General features: G+C 34.9%; 1 protein-coding gene across 1 annotated transcript in view; it reads left to right on the plus strand.

The window, feature by feature from the left end:
- The window catches only part of LOC137648680 (ras-related protein Rab-32-like), a 273,560-nt gene that overhangs the window by 231,694 nt on the left and 29,366 nt on the right, over positions 1–12,500 (plus strand). The gene's annotated exons all lie outside the window — the stretch shown is intronic.

The raw sequence follows: 12,500 nt of genomic DNA on the forward strand, positions 1-12,500 counted from the left end.
GAGGAACCAATTCTTGGACATGCATTCATCTGTGATTGCTTTCTTTCCAATCTAATTTATATTCAAATGTCATAGATTAGCAGGAAAACTATTTAAAAAAACCTAGAAATAATGGGAAATCTATGTCATTTGAGTTTGTATTCTAAAGAACCTGAATTATAAGTGCATTATAATTTATATAACAAATCTATTTTTGGGTGAGATCACCATGTCGTCCTGATGGAAGTTCCCAAGGTAGCTTCTAAAGGATATATAATATATCCTTTAGAAGCTACCTTAGGAACTTCCATCAGGACGACATGGCTTGAGCCCAAATATATATATATATATATATATATATATATATATATATATATATATATATATATATATATATATATATATATATATTTACACATTATAAGTGCATTATAATATATATATATATATATATATATATATATATATATATATATATATATATATATATATATACATTTATATGCGTGTGTATATATATATATAAATATATATATATATATATATATATATATATATATATATATATATATATATATATATATATATATATATTCAAATAAGCCATATATATTTTTGATACATTAATGTCTGGATTCTCTTAACGACCTCGGAATCAGAGCCCCAGGCGAAATCACACAAAGACAAGAGCTTGGCTCCGGCCGGGAATCGAACCCTGGTCGGCAAGCTTGTACAGACAGTGACTAACCCACTTACAAGCTTGCCGACCAGGGTTCGATTCCCGGCCGGAGCCAAGCTCTTGTCTTTGTGTGATTTCGCCTGGGGCTCTGATCCCGAGGTCGTTAAGAGAATCCAGACATTAATGTATCAAAAATATATATGGCTTATTTGAATATGAAAAACACGTAAAAATGTGCAAAATTTATCATATATATATATATATATATATATATATATATATATATATATATATATATATATATATATATATATACATACTGTATACATATATGTGTGTATGTTTATATATATACATATATATACGTGTGTGTGCATGTATATATATATATATATATATATATATATATATATATATATATATATATATATATATATATATATATATATATACGAACAACACATAAAGCTGTTTCTGGTCCACGGTAGGACAAAGGCCTCAGACATGTCCTGATTCATGTCTGGGGTTTGGCCAGTTTTCGTCACAACGCTGGTAATGGTGAGAGACTTTAGTCATATATATATATATATATATATATATATATATATATATATATATATATATATATATATATATATATATATATATGTGTGTGTGTGTGTGTGTGTGTGTGTGTGTATGTATGTGTGTGTGTGTGTGGTCTTTCATCTGACAGCCTCTACATTGTTTATAACGCTCCTAGGAGGCTAAAATAACTGGCTTACAATACCACATGCACTCACTGCCCAGTCCCCATAATGTTTACAACGCTTCCATAAGTAACATTTCTCACCCAAAGTCTGGTTTTAGTTTTGATAGGGATAGATATGAAAATACTGAAGTTATGCCATATAATTTTTGAAGAAATGGTTACGCTACCTGTATTATGCCGGAATTTCTATTATTAGAAATTACCATGGCATGGGAAGGACATAAAATAACATCTCTACAATACAAACTTATTGATAATTTCTAAAGTAGAAAAGAAAAGTTTATCATGGACTCTGAAATTATGAAAGTTTGATGGTCACTACAAAGTTAGTCCTTGTTGTGAAGGCAAAAAAAAAAAAAAAAAAAAAAAAAAAAACACCAGCTAAGTGGTTATACCTTATGCAGAAAAAATAGTTAAATTCTTAAATTCAAAGGGAAAATCTCCTAAAGAGATATCTTAAAGAGATGTGTAACATCTAAAAGAAAGATGAGGAATGATAGCCACTTTGAAAAATAATCGTAAACATGAAAGACTCCGATTTTGAGATGATGGGATATTTATAGTTTTTTTTTTTTTCCCCTTTTTGATGAATTCAGAATTGTTGAACAAGTGGATTAAATTTCGTTTCATAGTTTATTACGACTTCTCTATCATATGTTATTACTGGTCTTAATATCCTTTTATATTATTTTTTTAGTCCAATCGTTACTGCTCTATTTCCTTTTCGGATTGTGGCTGCTTTCCCTGTTTTCCTTGGAATTGTAGGAAACAGACTTTCTAATTAGGATTGTAGCTTGGCTAATGATAACCTTAAGGTACAGAAAAATGAATATTTCGTAGGAGTTAGTAAAATTAGCCTGTTTGGCAATAAACCCGTAAACGTATATTTTCAGCTTTATCCAAAATCTTTTAATCCAATTCTTCTCTTTGAAGTTTGAAGCGTTTAATAATTCATTGTATTTCCATTAACTTTCCTTCCTTAGACATATTGAATTTTGTTGTATATTCTCCTCGACGTCCTTTTCCATCGTTCCCCTCAGTGCAAGGAAACGTGGATGTCATTCGAATGTGGTGTTGCATACTAATGGAAGATTATAGTTCTCGCCTGAATATCCGCCATCACCCTGTTCTGACTTGATATTTGTTTATATCATTCTTTTACATAAAACTGCATAAAGATAAAAGTACATTGCCATTTTATAATGATTCTTTGCATTATCTAATTACATTAGCAAGTGTTAAACTTTTTTTTATTATAAGCATAAACGCAAAAAAAAAAAAATGGTTGTAGGAGATAATTTAGTAAAATCTACCTTCAGTTTAAATGGTCTGGATAAGTTTGTATGTTTGCGGTAAATGCAATAATGCCACTAAAAATTAAGGTTCGTGATTATATATACAGCTCGAAATCGTATGTAATCTTTAATTTGATTTATTCTCCTGATGCTCAGCGTGATAAGTCTTTATGCAGCTTAACCTCAAAATTTAGCAATGATTTTATCTGGATTTATTTGAATTTTCATAATTTTCTGAATGGATATTGTTATTATGATTTGAATGAAGAATAAGAGAGAGAGAGAGAGAGAGAGAGAGAGAGAGAGAGAGAGAGAGAGAGAGAGAGAGAGAGAGAGAGAGAGAGAGAGAGAGAGATCAAAATAGCATAGTCTCCCTATTCTTCACGTTTTCTTTTACCAGGTTTTTGGAAAGAGAACGAGAAGCTGAATAAAGCTCATTCGAATAATCTTCGTTTATTCTTTTGTAGTTATCAAATTGTGTTAAACGAATTACAAGGACACAAATATATGAAAATATATTTTGGCAGTGACGCCGTAACTCTTGTTCGTCACCAAGCCTATTTGTATTTGAACATGATAAGTTAAGCAAGAGAACAAAACAGGTTTAGATGTTTTTGAACGTATTTTCGATTGAGACTATGACCATATATTGAAAGGGAACAAGCGTTTAGATACCAGATGTGAATAACCCCTATGTAGTTAATTAGATTATTATCAATTAACAACAGCTTGCATTTTGAAATCTAAATTATTCAAGGCCTATTCTATGCTTATTGTGGTGACATGTTGGAAAGAAAACTTCAACCTTTAAGCCTAGAATTTAACTAAGAGAAAATTCAAGGTTATTTCTTTCACCAGATATAGCTTTTGTAATTCATTGATTTAAAGGTTAGGCACAATTTGATTATCAATAATTAAGCAAGCAGATGAGTTTTCTCTGTTTTCATCCCAAGCATTCCAGTCATTCTTTAGCATTGGCCTTATACGTGTAAGTGATTAGATATTGATATAATAATTTTTCTATAGATTTATTAAACGAGAGAGAGAGAGAGAGAGAGAGAGAGAGAGAGAGAGAGAGAGAGAGAGAGAGAGAGAGAGAGAGATTATACAAATGTTCGGTATTTTAACTTATTTTTCTTAATATCCTTCTCTATAATTGTATATATATATATATATATATATATATATATATATATATATATATATATATATATATATATATATATATATATATGTATATGTGTGTATGTATATTTATGTGTGTATAACTTTAAATGCATCAATCATTAGAGAAACTATCTTATACATCCATGAAGTTCTGAATTCTCCGTAAAAAAAAAAAGGAAAAATTCGAAAGGGTATTTTGGTTGTCAGTCGGCATCGAAGAAGTGGTGGGGCGACGTGTGGTTTGAATGATAGACGATACTTCATTCTTTGCCTACCACAGACTCCTTCGTCTTTGGGGCTCTGTCTTGTACCAGGTAACTCAACATCGTAAGGGAATGTTGAGTCAAGCCGTTATTATACAAAAAACACTCCTTAAATACAAATCTAAATGTACATACATACATACATACGTACATACATACATACATACATACATACATACATACATATAAGCCATATACTATACACCTCCTGATATCTGGATTCTCTCTGCCTCGGAATCAGACGCCCAAAGGGGAATCAACTCAAAGATAATAGCTTCTGATCAGACAGGGAATCGAACCTGGGCCCAAGAAACTAAGGCTCCGACCAGGAGCTATTATCTTTGACTCGATTTCTCCTATTTGATTTTTGATCCCGAGGTAGGGAGAATCCAGATATTAGGAGGTGTATTATATATGGCCTATATGAATATGAAAAACACGTCTAAATGTGCAAAACTATCATTGCATACATACATATACAGAGATCAGTTCAAAGACAAGAAGTAGACAGTCTGAAAGAGATAGAAAGTACTTTGTTTACCCAACTATAATCATATGAATAATTACAATAAAAATGTGAATATGAGAAACAACTTTAATTTTTGAATGTACATCTACAGTAATCCTAAAGTGCCCCTGTTGTTGTTAAATTATAGGGAATTGATATTATCTGTCAGAATTTCCTCAAAACTCCAAGGGTAATAGCTTCCCTTTACTCGCAAGCCTCCAACTTCACTTTTCCCAAATAGTCAAAAGTTTTCAACAGCTCTTCCTTTTCTAAACACCCTACTCATTCTATCAACCATTCAGTCTGCTATCACAACTGTATATCTCACAGAATACATTGCACAGGATCCTTTCCCTTACTTAACGGATACCTTAGATACTATACTCATGCTCAGCTGACCGTGTCTGGGCACGGGGGACAGGCAGTCTTCAAAAACATCAACAGGAACAACAGTCACTACACTACCATAGCATATTATTATCCCAAGGTCTATAGAGTACTCTATAGACCTTGTATTATCCCATCCACTCGTGCCTCGGCCAGACCAGTTTTGCTTCTATCTTATCCTCTGCAGTCAACAACTTGATGTTCAACCCTTCGCTGAAATCAATCATTCCTTTAGGGAAATGCGTGCATTATTCGGGTGTTGCAAATTGTCCCTTCTTCTTGATTGTTTAAGTTTCAGGTTGGACTTACTTGTCCCTGTCCGAAGTAATTTCATGACATTGAGGTATTTCATTTTCTGGCTCCCTTTTGATAAAGTCTTACATTATATCTTGAGCCTCTTTCTCTCTACTACAAGGTGGCTCTCCCTCTAATGTTTGGCCACTATTTCAGGTGGTGTTTGATTGAATTTCAGAGAAGACATCCTCCTATTATCCCGTGATATCATAAGAAATGTCAGGTCACCTCTTCTTGCATTTCTAAGGAAATTGATAATTTATTAGATGTTCAGTTCAGAGAATGTTTCTTTCTTCATTTTCATAAACATGATTATTTTCCTCCCTCTTTTTTAACTCACTACGTTCCACCCTTCAAGAGGCATGTCTGTCACATTTTAAGGCCTGAGCCTTGCCTTTCAGTAATTCCTTTCTTTGTTTTTTATTTTAATTTTTCCGTTATGAGCTTGCATTTACTTATGTGCATAGAAATGGCGTGCCAGTGAATCTTTATGCACACAGATTTAGTTATTGTGTCATTACAGAGACTATAAGTACGAATAAAAGAATGCTGGTGTGTTAGCGTTTTGGTAATAAGCCGAGACACATTACCAGGAAAATTATCTTTCGATCGGGTAAAAAGACAAGTAAGAATAAAGATTATGTTTCTAGAAGAGTTTTTCATGGCAGTTTTTGATAAGCCAAACGATGGTGGAGGCAAATGAATGATAATAGGATAGAGATTTTTATAGATCTGAATAGACAAAGATATATTGGAATAGAAGAAATACATGTGGATGTGTCATGGAAATCAGTCATAATCATGGGGAAAATATGTAGAACGCACATCATCCCATATGTGATAAATGGCTAATTTGAACATATTAATATTACGAAAAAGGGGGATGAAGATTATTTGAAAAGGTTCTTATTAAAGTATAAGGATGACGTTGCATATACATAAACATAAATATGAAAGGTAAATCTTCCATCCAAGGGATTGTGCAGGTAAATCGGTCTACCATTTCAACTCCACGTCTGTGTGGTTATTTTCTACTTGTGATGATAAATTATTATCCAAATAAATATTTTTTTTTTTTGCATAAATCTGCCTATACAGCAACTAACATAGATTCCTATGGCTAAATTATATGCGAGTTTTTTTTTTATATATATATTTCCAATGCTATTAATGTATAACTATTCATACCAACGATCTATATAGATCGTTGGTATGAATAGTTATACATTAATAGCATTGGAAATATAAGTGAAAAAAAGGTTCGCACATAATTTAGCCAAAGGAATTTCGTAGATTATTTTCATTGTTATCTGTCTTTTTCAAAATAGTTATATTTTCCATAATATTTTTCTTAAACAATCTACCACTCTTCAGCTGCAAATGCAAGGTCAAGTTCAACCACTGTATGAAGAGTATATGAATAAAAATCTTGATTAAGTCTTCTCGCCTAACGAGAATTAGGCTTTTTAATCTAAGGCTGGCCATAAGACTTTGATATTACAGGACAGGAAGGTATTCGTAAATTTAGGAGTAAGGAGGAAAGAACACTTAAAATAGCTGATAGGGATATATTGCTAAATCTTCAATGGAATAAGCGGCGGCGGTAAACAGAAGTATGAGAGAACCGTAGGAGAGTACTATAAGAAAAAATCAAAGTTTGTAAGTGTAACTTAGAAACGCTCTAGCAGATATTTTCCACTCTGGTGATATACGTGATCAAAGAAAGACTTCTCCAGCCTCTCACAGGCAGATAGACCCACAGTAACCAGAGCCCTCATGTGATTCTTCTTAGACAGCTATGAATTTAAACTTGACAATAAAATAAATTATAATCATAAGAAATTTAATGTTCACAAAGCTTCTTTATAGGATGTGTAAGATGATTTATAGGGTATAATTAACAGATTAAGAATGGGTGATATACTGTCTTTTGAAATTAGATGACTTGAAAATAAAAAAAATAATGAAGAAGAACTATCGCTATGGGATGACTTTAAAATAGGGATAATTTTACTTATCACAATTATCTATATCATGAAGTCTGACTAATACATCAACTGTTATGAATGACACTGAAGAGCTTCATAGCTTTACAAACTTGAAGTGGTCTTGTTTGGTTTAAAGCCTTGAACTGTTCTGTACACCGAGTTTAGACATTGACGGCACAACGTAACCAAAAGATATGTTTATAAATGTCGAAATATGTCTTTTACTTTTGAAAAAAATATAATCGATGATAAATGTAACATTTAACATTGACTACTGTTGATCGTTTGTTATAACTACGTTTAGATTTTTATTTCATAACTCGTTGCTGTCTGAAGTAACCTGTGTCTGTCCAGAAAAAAGAAAAAAAAATTACTGCAGTTCTTGGGGTTGGATCAAATCATGTTGTGCTTGATTTCCTTATCGGTGCTTTTGTGTGATTAATTTTCTTCTTTTTTTTTCTTTTTCTTTTTTCCTCTTGCTTGTACTTCTGTCTGCCTATGTAGATTTCTAACTTGCGCTTCTTCGGGAGTAACATCAGCCAATCGACACCAGATTTTTTATTCATAAGTCCGACAAGCATAATGTTGGTTTTCTATTTTGTTTATTGCAATTACTTATTCATATTATGCTGACAGTGTATAGGGTGATTGTTGTAGAGTGTGGACATAGACATTTTAAGCCCTCTTTTAGAAGAACCTAGACTTTGGGCATGGAAGCCTCGTGATCCACAGTTGTTAAAAAAATCATCTTCGTCTCGGTATAAGCAATTCTGGATATGATGTGTCAGTCAACATAGTTATTGTCTGGTCCAATGGCTCTAACGGAAGGTTATCCGATATGTCTCAGCCATGTCAGTCTTCCTATTAAATCTGCGTCCAGCGACAATCGACGAGATTCGAATTTCGCCTGCGAAGGCTCTGATCATATGAGCATGACTCTTCTTCAGATGCTTACGTGATGAAACACCTCCCGGTCTTCGTGAGCATGGATACCTTTGAAGGATTAACGACCGACTCCGAAGGGGAAAAGGGTAAGAGAGAGAGAGAGAGAGAGAGAGAGAGAGAGAGAGAGAGAGAGAGAGAGAGAGAGATTTGGGGAAATGACATAAAAAAAATGAGTGAAAGAGAATTACAGACTTAGAAATCTCTTATTTGAACTTTGAAAGCGTGTAAAGATTATAAAAATAACAGAGAGAGAGAGAGAGAGAGAGAGAGAGAGAGAGAGAGAGAGAGAGAGAGAGAGAGAGAGAGAGAGAGAGTTGTCATTATTGTTTTACACATTGCCATCTGTGATTACTTGAGGTACTCAAAAGGTACCCGCTTTGGAAGCTGTGAAAATACAAGCACCGTTGGTATGCCTGAGTGTGGAACCTCGTGCCTTTCGTCTCCCCTTACCTGCAGGCCGATTACATCACGTGTCCTGCCCCTCTCTTCTTCTTCTCCACCCTCCCCCTTTATCTCTCTCTCTCTCTCTCTCTCTCTGCTGCCGTCTCATTCTCTTTTCACTTAAACTCCTCCCTCTCCTCCTTGGATTATGCTAACCACAAGGTCTGCCTTCTTGTTTCAGTACCCAATCAGCTTTCTCTTCTCTGACTGTTTTCTTTTGTATCTCGCAATGTAAAGTCCATTATCCCCCACCAACCCACTCGACCTTCCCCTTCCCCCTTCCTTTCAGAATTCCTACACATCAGTTGTTTGCGGTCGTCATTCTATGCTATTCTCTTTCCGAACGTGACTACTGTGACTACTGAACATTATCCAGGACTGGCACAATTTGGTATTTTGACCAAGACAGTTTTGACGCTGTCTCTGATTAGTCTACGTGCAAGTTTCTACTTCTGAAAATTTAGAATATAATTGGCAAAATACTCTACGTAGCCTGAAGAAGCTTTGGCAACTTGTGTATTCGAGAGTAGCCTATTGTTCTCTATGTGGGTGACTTGAGCACTTCTTCCAGGCTCTAGAACTTACAGCACTATCAAACTAGATTTTCACTTCTGAACTACAAAGACAAACGGCAGTAACGGTGCTTATCTATTAAACTGCCTAACGGATTTTATTTTTGTGCCAACAGGAATATCTATTGTTTTTGAACGATGAAAATGCGCCTCTGGAATGAGGTTTGAAAGTGTTTTCTTCTTGTACTAGTTCAATGTTTAACATTATTTCGGAAATATTCAATATTCAATACACAGAGTTGAATATGGAAATGTTTACGATCTTTCTGCTGTGCCGCAAGAAGCATGGTGCCACTGATTGGAAAATTTAGATATTTCTCGCCACCAGGTTCCCTGTTGAGGCTGCAGTGCAAGACCAACTTGTTTTCTGTAAGATTTGATTTGTCTGGTTTCTTTCAGTTCAGGAAATCAATATTTCAGTGAATTTTGTGAGAGATGAAATTCAATGACCAAGTGACATTATCCGCATAAGAATCAAATAGCATAAATTGAAATAGAACTTGGAGGAATCAGCTATTTGGTGTTCCTGTAAAAGCATTTAATGAAATAGTGACTGTGTAAACATTTGCCCACAGGCAACGTTGCTTCATGCCACTTTCATTCATGAATCAAATTGTATTTCACTGTTTTCAGAAATAATTCATTTTGAAAAGAGCACGCAAATCATTATGTCCCAATAACATAGTTACGAAAAGCCCACCGAAGCTTCTGGAGCACGTGGCATTCACTGAGGCTTTGACAGTTCCTACTTATAAAACTGCGCCATCTTCGACGGTCTTTGAAGTTTGTTTCCTTATTCTTGAAGATCAAAATGGTCACCGAAATTTTGCTGGGTGTTATCATGGTCGCATGCGTGACGACCGCTTGTCTTTGGACCAACTGTGAAAAGCGGAGCATCGTCGGTGAGGGGCAGTTTACGGTCTCGGGAAATACATTTGAAATCTAAAAGAGTCTAGCAGGTTTCCAGATGTGTCTGTCGTGACAATCAGATCAGCAATATGGGGGTCCTTCATAGCTGTTGCTTCCAGCGTTTAGTAACTAATTCTTCGATCCCTTTTCAGGTTATAAAATTTGAGTGAAGTCTTTTGTTCTCTAGGTCCATTTGATAGACAGTAATATCCAATTTAGGTGTTATCGTGTAAATTCTGCACCGAGTTGAACGAAACTCTGCTAACTAACCATCGTTCAAAACTATAGTGCAGTCCCATTTTCAAAGTCTGGAACAAATATCCTCTGCATGAACTTATAGATTTTCTGGTGCCTCATAATTAAATTTCAATAAAAAGAGCTTAACATACTTATTTTTACTTACTGAGCCATACTTGTAAACACATCAAAGGCTGACAGTTTGGTTGGTACTCCTGTCAAGTAGGAGCCACAAGACAAGGCATACGATGCTTGCAGAACTCATCCTAACTGGAGTGTTTGGCGTCGCCTTCTACTTCATCCTGGACCAGATGCGAGTTCTGCGTGATAAAGAGCCCTTGGTTGTAATGCTCAAGGATGCTAAGGACGAGCCTAATGCCGAGGAGAGGAAGCAAAAGAAAGACGAGAAGACTCCAGCTAAAAAGACTGGGCCTAGTAGCAGCGGAGAGAGCAGTCGAAAAGAAGACTGACGGAAAGAGGCTCTTGATACGGAGGAGGATCCCACTGTCTCATCCTGAGTATGACTGGATCAGTAGAAGTGGGATCTCTCGTTTCCTTGTAGAAGTAAAATAGTATTTCCTTGCATCCGGTAGAGAGCTTTCTTTATTTTAGCAAACGCTTTTGTAACTGTAGCTGGCATGCAGTAGCTTTTATTAGCTCGCTAAACCTACCTTTGTCTTACGTAGGTCCTTACTTTAATTTAGGTATCTTTGGAATAGTGTGTAGGGTATTGGGGAATAAGGCCAGTTAGGTGTATTGAAGCTCTTTGCCTTCTTGTTCTTTGGCTTTTAGTAAGACTACCGATAAAATTGGTAGGTATGCTTGATAAAATCCTAGTATCTGCGTAGCTTTTTCCCTTTCCCATTTTCAACAAAACTTCGGTCCACATTGGCATTTGACTAGAGACAGACCAAGCTTTATCACATTTTCTGTTATCGGCAAAATAGAAAAGCATCCACTAGTTTCATATCTTACTGAATTCAACCAGCCAGTCACAAACCGGTGTACAATCTAGATTAAGAGCGTCATTAAATGCTCATTACCAGAAGCTGTGTTATCGATATAGTGAGTGTCTAATGATGATGAGTTTTGACACGTAAGAAGTGACTAAAGTTATAAGAAAATTGAAGAAAAAAAAAAAAAAATAAAAGTGACGCAGGACGTAAAAGGAGGGAAGTGTTTGTCAGTGGGAAGAGATCTGAAATCCTTCCACAGCTTTCGCAGAAGAGGCAGTGCAACCGAGCAAAGTTTTTAGCCTCTGCGTCGAAGAATGATCCGAAGGAGGAGTCCGGAGGAAGGGGGCTATTACCTAAAGAAGCTGCAAGATGAGGAGGATTCGCAAAGTAACAATGGCGGTAAGTTTTTAGCCTAATAAGGAAATTGTGTTTATTAAATGTTGGTCGGAGAACATCATGGGGAAAAAAGAAAAGGAATTTTCAATACCCGAGGAAAGAGATGTTCTATTAGATGGTTGTATGTGGATGAAACGCAAGACGGAGTTGTATTCGTTCTCTCTTTTTCTCGCCCTTGATCATCTACAGCCATTTGACTGACGGGAGAGAGAGAGAGAGAGAGAGAGAGAGAGAGAGAGAGAGAGAGAGAGAGAGAGAGAAAGAGAGTGAGAGCGAGATTTTACATTATTTTCTATCCCTATGCATTAGTCATGTAAAAAAAAAAAATTAATGAGGAAATATCATTAACCGTATAATCACAATATCAACTTTGTAAATTGTTATTATACGAAATATGAAATCTATAATATTCTAATTAGTCATTTAGTCATCTCTATATGATAAACTTGATGATGAAAATGGTAACATGCTGGATATTTGAATGTGATATTTTGTACTGAAAAAAATGATAAACGTGCAGAGTACACTCCTAGATATGCTGTTATATTCATCTCCTTCAGTGATACGCAAATTAGGAGTTTTGAACTATTGTTTCAAAACTTGGAAACCTTTACCATTTCAAGATGCCTCTGTTCATTCATTTTGATAATTGTCAATTTCTAAGAAATTTCCCTAATTATATGATTCAAGTAAATTTGATCCTCTACTCCAATCCTATGTTCATTTTTCACTT

The sequence above is a fragment of the Palaemon carinicauda genome, chromosome 10 (assembly GCF_036898095.1).
Source record: "Palaemon carinicauda isolate YSFRI2023 chromosome 10, ASM3689809v2, whole genome shotgun sequence".
In the NCBI taxonomy this organism is placed as follows: Eukaryota; Metazoa; Arthropoda; class Malacostraca; order Decapoda; family Palaemonidae; genus Palaemon; species Palaemon carinicauda.